Source organism: Larimichthys crocea, chromosome XV (assembly GCF_000972845.2).
Source record: "Larimichthys crocea isolate SSNF chromosome XV, L_crocea_2.0, whole genome shotgun sequence".
Taxonomy (NCBI): Eukaryota; Metazoa; Chordata; class Actinopteri; family Sciaenidae; genus Larimichthys; species Larimichthys crocea.
In genome coordinates this window covers 6,762,729-6,772,244 of record NC_040025.1, presented here as the reverse complement: position 1 = coordinate 6,772,244, position 9,516 = coordinate 6,762,729, and the positions used below count along the sequence as shown (strand labels likewise).

The 9,516-nt window shown below is 38.2% G+C and overlaps 1 long non-coding RNA gene across 1 annotated transcript in view; it reads left to right on the top strand.

Moving 5' to 3' along the window:
* Window positions 1–2,126: 2,126 nt before the first annotated feature.
* LOC109137405 (uncharacterized) overlaps window positions 2,127–9,516 on the top strand; it is a 45,284-nt gene continuing 37,894 nt past the window's right edge. Inside the window, exon 1 of the long non-coding RNA XR_003463802.1 lies at window positions 2,127–2,355. This is a non-coding gene — a long non-coding RNA (uncharacterized LOC109137405). The remainder of the gene's footprint in view (window positions 2,356–9,516) is intronic.

Here is a 9,516-nt window from a genome sequence, read left to right as displayed (position 1 = left end):
GTTGACATGAGTTGTTCTGGGTGTGGATCATTCCAAGACATCATATATCTAGAATTTAATTCCACATTATTGTTTCTGCTGAAAGGTTTATTGAAACTTGGCCAAGGAGAATGGAGGATGTATCAACACTCTTGTTATGGCCTGATGCCACCTCAATTCTGAAGAAGCTGACCTCAGAATATTATACTACTCAGTAATATGTTGTATGTCCGACATTGTTACGTGACTCTGTAGAGGATTCTGAGTTATCTGATGAGTCTAGTCAGCGAGACAGTCATATCCTCTGACCTCAGCTATCAGAGTCATGATCAGAATGGCGCCTGCTTTCCTGAACACAAACATACAGCTCTGACTCAAGAAGAGAAGTCAGTGTCTCTCACAACCAAACACTTAATATTGTCCCTACACCTCACAGCATATACTTGACCCTGTGAAACCCCCACGTGTGGGAGGCCAGAACAGAAAATTCCTTGACTGACCAGTCAGATGATACAGTTCCTCCTCTGTGCTGCCTGTACACAAGGAGGGCTTTTATACTGGTAAAGGTAGCAGGAGCAGATGTCAATCTGTGGACAGGTCCTCAATCTTTGTGCTGACCAACTATCGCTATAGTTACAATGATATATAACCTGTGCTTGAATCAGTCTGTCATAGCCACATACTTCAAACAGTCCACCATCCTGCCTGAATGGCTATCACCCAGTGGCACCCACCTTGGATCCTTGACTTCCTGACTTGAGGTGGCTAGATGGAAAAACATATCTGATCCACCCTCCTTCCCTGCTGTACTGTACTGATAAATGGAAGCAATGAAGAAACTGATCTGAAGGAAGTAGAGAATCTGACCAGCTGGTGTCAAGACCACAGCCACCACCTCCTGCCGTCAGCAAGACTAAGGAGATGACAGTGGACTTTAAGAAGAAGCAGGGGGAGGAACTACACCCACCTGAATATCAGGATACCATGATAATCCTTAAACACCTACATTTATACCTCAAGTGCATAGACTCACAGCTTTTGGTTTTATTGTGGAACTGAAAGAAGGAACAATGTCACATTTTCCTGTCTAAAGCATTCTCCCCATGACCCACTTCCCTCCTTTATTTAGAACTGAAAACAATGTTATTAGAACAAGTACGTGAAAAGTATTTACATGAAAGCCCTGTTAAACAATGGGCTCAGCAGGTTGCAGATCACCAGACAGGCATGAGTGTATTAAATAACAAGCATGTTCCCCTTGCCTAATTAGTAATATATACATAAGTTTAAGTTCAAGTCAACTTTATTGTCAGTTCTGCTATATGTATATGTTTCCCTCTTATCCCGTGCAAACAGCATAAACATGACATATAAAATATAAGTAAAAGATGTAAAAAATATAAAATAAAATATACAAATCTAAAAATCTAATCTAATAATAATAACAGATACAATCCTATTTTTCTGTCACCAAACTTACTCAAAAACAGCTGTCTGTTAGCTACTCGGCCTTTAAGGCTCATGACTTTTTAGATTTCTCTATGTATGTGACAGTTATAATGAACGTTACAGATTCAAATGTCATCATGAACCAGGACAGCAGATTCTGTATCGTTCTAAGTGTTTTGGTAAAACTACAAACTTCAGAAGATGGACTACAAAACATGCATCTGATATACTTTTGCTCTTACTGGGTCGTGTCATTAAACGTGGACAACTCACTGAAGAATATGACTTCATTATCAACGTCAGAATTCAAATAATAAAGGAATATTGTCCACTTTGTCCACAGAAATCAAATGAAGTGTTTGTCACACTTTGTCATGAGTGTGGTCGCTCACACTCACGTCCTGTCTAATCATTTATAAACATCTTAGCGATGGCAAAAGGTGGATGATTAATAATCAAAGGTAACTTCCATGATAATCTGCAGAACGCTGGATGTCCGTCAGAGTTAGAAAAGGTTTTTACTCTGTGTGTCAAAGCAGCTCTACAATCAACAACACACAGCAAGGCTTCATGATCAAAGTTTTTATATTATTTATTCATATGCTCTCTCTCTGCTGCAGTCGGCATCACACTGTTTAAATACATTCAGTTTGACTTGTCAGGTAATTTGTGTGTTTCTGACTTCTTTGTTCGGGGTCCAAGTCCATTGTTTGACCTGCACATTTGTGAAGGCGTCACTAATGCTGAACAATATATTCAGGTTTAACAACATATGCTGCCAAGCAGACAACATCCTCTTCAGGGTTAGACTGATCTCAAGACCACAGAAATAAACCACACACTGTTATAAAATGTAAACAGAAAATACAACAAAGGAGCTGTTGAACTGTTGAGCAGCAGAAATCCAACATCAAGCAAGATACAAAGGTACAGAACTGTTACTAAAACTTTAACATGTCTATTTAAATTAGATTTAAACTATTTCAATTTCAGTGTGTGTGTGCTGGAGCATAAAAACTGCAATAAATTGTCTGCAATGAAAACTGCTGCGTTCTTATCTGCAACTTACAGGACACAGATAAGAGCTCTGTATGTAACGTGCAAATACAGAACATGATATAACTTATATAACTACTTAGTCAACATCAGATGAGCACATCCATGATAAGACTTTCACATATTGTCATAAAAATCGAACAGAGAACATGAAAGTGTTTTCATGCAGTGATCTGACAAAGGGAGGAAGAAACAGAGCAGTACTGCAAATGTGAAAGTAAAACAGGTCAAACAAAGTAATGCCTACAGGCTGTTCATCATCACTGCATCATTTAAATGTAGAGGCTTCCGGTACGCCTTCAGAATAAAAGTTTAAAGCACTGGGACCTTTTTAACTGTCATAGCCATTAATGAAAGCTCATCAGTCAGTGTCAGAAACATAATGAAAACACTACAATATGCAGCAAGTGTGGAGTGTGGTGTGCTGTTATTATTATCGTTATTATAATTTTATATTTTTAAATGTTATTATATTTTTTTTCATTTTTGACATTGTAAAGCACTTTGGTCAGTGCATGCTGTGTAAAAATGTGCTATATAAATAAAACTTATTTACTATTTAATTAATTTACCAAAATAATGCAAAACTGCCTGAAAAAATGAATTACCAATGTAAAATACATACGTGAAATCAAATGTTTATCCTTTATCGCTTTATTTTACAAACACACTCAACCTTGAAAAAAATGCCACAAAATAAATTATAAATTATGAAAATAAAGACCTAATGTGTGTGTGTGTGTGTGTGTGTGTGTGTGTGTGTCACCCCTCCCGTGTCTGCTGCTATACATCTTGACCAATTACGTATGACTTTCACACAAAAAAGTGGAGAAAAAAACTTTTTTCCATCTAGTTTTATTTTCCTCCACCTTTTTTAATTTAATTTAATTTAATTTAATTAAATGAACGTGATTGGTCAAGATGAGAGCATGCATGGCAAGAGCGAGAGTGTCAGGGAGACGAGACAGTGAGGCACCGAAGTGAAAAAAAAAAACGGCTCCCGAAATCCCGTCGTTCCCTTCAAAGATGAACTTTCACTTTATTATCTTAGAACCGGATCGTTCACGACCGACACATCACTACTGTACTGCATCATCACTTTAGTGTCGTCATAGCTGTGTAAGCCATACACTGCACAGATGACCTGAATATACTGAATATGATTCACTGTACACTGTAGAAACTACATTTGATTTGTTATACATCATTGAGAATGTAAATGAGCACTGATATGTAAATACATTGTCTGAGATGAAACAAGTTATTAAATAAAGACAGATCTGACATATGAGATGTGTGTGAGTGTGGGTGGAAAATAGTGAAGAATGGTGCACGCTAAAAGAAAAGACAAAACAAAGGATCCAAACCACGAGGGGGCCGAGAGAGATAGTAACAGAGAGCATGAATGAACTCAAACATAAACAAATGAGCAAATCATAGACCATTATCCAGATTATCCTCCTGAGATCCAAGCTTCTTTTTTTTTTGGTGTGCATTTTTAATTTCTAATATCAATTCATAAACCTCATAAAAACTCAGCACTGTCTTTGAACAATTAGTAGTTTTCACAAAAAAAGACATCTCTGACCACTAGACAGCACAGTAACTGTCCCTGAATGAGGACAATAGGTCTAAGCTGAGCAGAATAAAGTATTATGGTGTAGGGAAGCCAAACTCCAATGTCTCCATATGAGGACACGGGGTCGCAGGAGGATAAGTTCATGTTTTAAAAAATGTAGAAAAATAAATGAATGACAAGTCCTCCACGTGAGATGAAAATCAGTGTTAACTGATAAGTGTAACTGTGGACTGAAACACTGAGTGTTCTCTGATCTGACGGCCACATCGACAGGAGATCATCATTTGACAAAAGAGTTTTTTTCAAAATCTTAAAAAGTAAATATTTATGATGTGATGACACTGTGGCTCATGTTCAATTAGCTTTAGTTGCATACACAACTTGATGTAACAATCCACATTTCCTCATTCAGTTCACTGAGTGCTCCTCAGTGAACTGTCTCTGCCACCTCCCTGTATTCTGCTCCACTGCATTTATGACATTCAACCTGGGGTGTGGTCGAATAGTCAAATTTGATTAGGAACCTTCCTCACTGAGTGAAATGACATGATGTTTGAATTCTCAAACTGTAAAGGAAAGGAGCTTCAATGCTCCCTTTATTATCTCCTTTAGTATATGATACACCAGACCATCCTTTACAAAAGGAAAGGTGGTAATGCCGTCCCACAATTTCTTGCAGCAGCGACAAAAGCTAGACATAAGAAAGAAAACATTAATTTATTTAAACAGTGTGATGCAGACTGCAGAGCGTGTGAATATGAACATACGTGTTGACGTGATGTAAAAACTTTGAATATAAAGTCTGTTCTGTTGTTGACTGTGGAGCTGCGTTCACACACAGAGTAAAAACAGTTTCTAACTGTGACATCCAGCGTCCTGCAGATCATCATGAAGTTACTGTTGCTTATTAATCATATATCTTTGCCATAACTATATGAGTGGACAGGATGGTGAGCGACCATACCAGCATGACAAACACTTAATCTGACTTCTGTGACAGGTGGACAATATTCATTTATTATTTGAATTCTGACATTGATACTGTCAGATTGTTGTCCATGTTTATGTTTCCTGCATTAAAAACACAGTAAGAACATATGGGGAGTATCTCAGGTGCACGTTTTGTAGTCCATCTGAACTTTGTAGTTTTACCACAGATCACGTCAATAACGTTCACCGTCACATGTTTCCTTGACCTTATGATGTTTTCTATTGGGGTCAAGGAAAAGTGGTTAGGAAAGGATGAGGAGCTGATTTTTTTTTACTATTCGACCGCACCCCTGGTACTCACCTGCATACACACCTGTCTTCCATTGGCTGAACTACTACTTAGGGTAGTGCATTCCCAACTCTGGAATGCACTACCCCCTGACATCCGCAATATTAACTCTTTACCCCTCTTCAAATCTAGACTGAAAACTCATTTGTTTCAGTTAGCCTATGCACTTTGACTTTTAATTATTTTTTTTGTTTTATATTTTACAGCCTGTGCTTTTTATTGTGTATTGCCTTTTTTCTTTGTATTTCTATGTTTTTTTTGTCTTTGTATAGTGTCCTTGGGTGTTCTGAAAGGCACTTTGAAATAAAATGCATTATTATTATTATTATTACTTAAACCACAGAACTTTACACACACACACACACACACACACACACACACACACACGCTCCTAAACTCACTGTTTGGACTTATCCTCTTCACCTGTTCCCTGGGAAATCATGCTACCTTGTGAAAAAGACTTTAGGAGTCTGCTTTTTTTTAAAATACAGATCTGTTTTTCTGTGGATAAGCCTGGTACATTTTGCTCCTTGTCTCCTGCATCACTGTTGGTTGCTGGACGTCCTGACCGGGAGACCACAGGCAGGAAAGCTCAGCAGTACCTCTACTTCATTCCTAAAATGGAAAAAAAAAAAGAGGGAGGTACTTTACAGAATACAGCAGGAGGTACTTATAGTAGATAATAGACATGATTGCACAATGTAGTGTAATTTAAGATGTGAAATATTTTAGTAAAATGTGAGTCAGTGTATGAATGTATAGAGGAATTAGAACAGTGAACCAGTGTTACATTCAATGCTGCTGTTTGGGCTTTTATTTTGAAAGAGCACCAAATTTCCGAGTCCACAGCATTTGGACTTTGTCTCTCTGCCAGCAGATCAGGTAAGTCGTCGAATGTTTTGTCCTGTGTCATCTATATATTCTATATATTCTATATGTTCTTAAAGAGTGTATCTGTAAAATGATGTTGAAGTAAGACGTGTGTGTGTGTGTCTCCGGTCCTGTTACGGTATAAACAGCAGAACGAGGGAGTTTTTTTTTAAACACGTAGTACTGACGATAAAGTGACACATTTACATTGAGCTGTTACACTGTTGACACTGTCAGTCACCAGCTGCGACTTTGAGACTGAAAGTTGTTTTTTTTTTATTTAGTTTTTTTAATGACTGGATTTTATTTTCAGAGAGGTGAGCGACGCTAAATCGAAAGTAAAAAGTAAGACAGATGTTTGAAGATAATTCTGGTGGACTGATTACTATGTAAACAGAGAGCTGCTCAGATCACGCAGAGCCATAAAGATGATTGATTAATTGGACATATAACCCATCTAAAGCATAAATCATGTTACAGTCTAATTTACAAACAAAGAAACATATTAGACATAGCAAACAATACTAACATGTTATATAATCATATAGATGTCATGTGACAGAGCTCATGTTTTCACTGTACACTACAGATATGTTTGTTAATGAAACAGTTCAGGGGAGTTGTTGGAAGTCACTGCGGGATAAAGAACATTTGTTCTGGGCCGCAGTGTCAAGGACTGAGCCTTTGTACATGGAGCAGAAGCTCAACCAGCTGAGCTAAATGACACCCCAAAATGTTTATTTTTAAGACTTTGTCGAACATCCTTTGCAGACAAGTTTCCATTACATATAGGAGTCTACTGCTGCTGATTGTTTTCTAGGTGTTACTCAGGCCCCATGTATCTCTATAGAAACAGAACAGACAGCAAGCAAGAGTGCATATTGCCCCAAAACATGAATATCTTTTTATTATATATTTTATTTAAGTTGGTATAATTGTTGTATAATCGCAATATTACAACTGAGGTGAGCTTTATCTTATTATTGGCACCTCGGTGACGCTAAGGGACCCTGACCGCATCACTGTCATGTCAGTGATGATGTTAAAGAACACTCGTGTAATATTGCTGTAACATTCATTCACTCTTTACATATTACTCTTATCATTTCTGTTTCTGTATTTTGCGTTCACAGGCACGCTGTGTGTTGCCATCTAACACCAACCACCTTGTGACCACAGTAAAGGAACTTACACGCCCACCACTGCTTAACTAGCTCCACAGAGGTTAAAGGCAGAGCACCTGCTCATCACTCAGTCAAGATGAGAAGCCCCTCTGATGATACTCTTTTCTTGACACTGCAATGTTTGTAGCTGTGAGAGAGAAGGAAAAAGACTACAAAGAAAGGTGGATGAGGAGTAAGATGATGGAGGAACTGCTGTCAGGCAATAAAAGCTGTGATAAGGAATAACAAATGAATTTACCAGCAATGATGCAGCTGTCCGAGGATTTCTTCCAAACATCATTTTATACGTCTGGATCACAGTTTTCATGAAGATGACGTCTCACTGAGATTAAGATGAAGTGAAATGTAAAATCCAAATCGAGGACTCCATCTGAAAACTAAAAGACAACAACATTCATGTAGAGATTACTCTAACTGCTCAACAAAGTGCTTATTGTTTTTTGCTTTCTGCAGTGAATTTTTGAACCTGGTTAACAGCTGGATTTGTGCTCTAAAACCTGATTTTAGACTCAAATTGTCAAAAATGGCCAGCTACACAGCTGCTTTAAAGCAGCTTCAGCTTTTGGCTTAAGTTCCAAGTTTGACCTTAACACTAAATGGAATTTCCACTGAGCTCAAAGCTCAAAGTTCAAACAAGTAAAAAATTAACAAGAATCTGGCCCAGGACCAAGAAATCAAATCTGTACCTGTTCCTGTTTATCACTGTAAACACTTGACAGGTGGAGAAACAGAGACTGAGAGAAGCAGCTTAGTGTGAAGAACAGGAAAATATTTATTTGCATGTGCATTATTTCAAGACATAAATACACCAAAGATTTTTTTTCAGTGTTTATTTCTGTCATAAAACATTTTTTTTGCTGTAACAGAGATGAGAAACATATGCATTATTATTCCTCTAAGCTGTCAGCACTGACACATGGTGTTAAAGAACACTTAAAACAGAAACTTATATTTGCATCTGGAACACCTGGCTCCAAACCGCCCTAGTGTGTGATGAAGGTCCAGTCTAATGGAGCTTACAGAACCATGTCAGCTGCAAAAAGCAAAGACGCCATTCTGATTCATGGCTGCACCGTGATCTCTTGTCCATTCAAAATGAAAGTGTATAAAACTCCTCATAGTGAAACAAAAAGGAAAAATGTTGGAAATGTTTAAATCTGGGGGTGTTCTGTCTAAACTGGAGTTTGGTGTCAATCAGAACACACAATAGGGGTGTTGGTCAGCTCAGTTGGTAGAGCACTTGCCCCATGTACAAAGGCAGTCCTTGCCGCAGTGGTCAAGGGTTCAAATCCGACCTGTGGCCCTTTGCTGCATGTCATTCCCCATCTCTATCCCACATCCTGTCTCTATACGATAAAGCTTCAAAAAGGCCAAAAAATACCTTTAAAAAAAAACTACACAGTAAAAGCATTCATACTATTTGTCCATGTAGTCTAAGAAGTACTGAGTCCCGCTCTAAAAGTCTCTTGAACAGGGCTGCCCGCTATCATCAGCAGTCTATGCGGTTGTTAGGGAGGTTCACACATTCACTGTGACTTTCCATGTTGCTCACTCCTCACATTTTGCAAGGTGTGAAGTTGACTGACTGTGAGACCCTCACAGCTCTCCCACCACATGACCTTCAACCTGCACATTCAGATCACTTTCACTTTCCTCCTGACAGTCTGAACTCACTGCTGTTTCATAAATGTGAGCTGTTCATTTATTATTTCTCCATCAATTAAGCAGGTAAAAAGTTCAGAGTTGATTCCAGGTGTGACATTCAGATTCTGAACCATGATATACTGTTTGATCAGATTCAGACAAATGCAGCAAAGTTGACCGGACAGTGTTTCACTTTACAGACGGACGATGATCTAGAACATTTTTTTTTAGGACAAAGAAGTGTAAATTCTGCAATGATCAAGTCAAACACCTGATCTCAACCCAATCAAGCATGCATTTTAATTTCTGAAGACAAAACTTCAGGTAGAACAAACAACTGAAGACAGCTGCAGTAAAGGCCTGGCAAAGCATCACAAAGGAGAAAAGGCTCTAGACTTCAAACAACCATTGTCTGCAAAGGATGTTCGACAAAGTCTTAAAAATAAACATTTTGGGGTGTCATTTAGCTCAGCTGG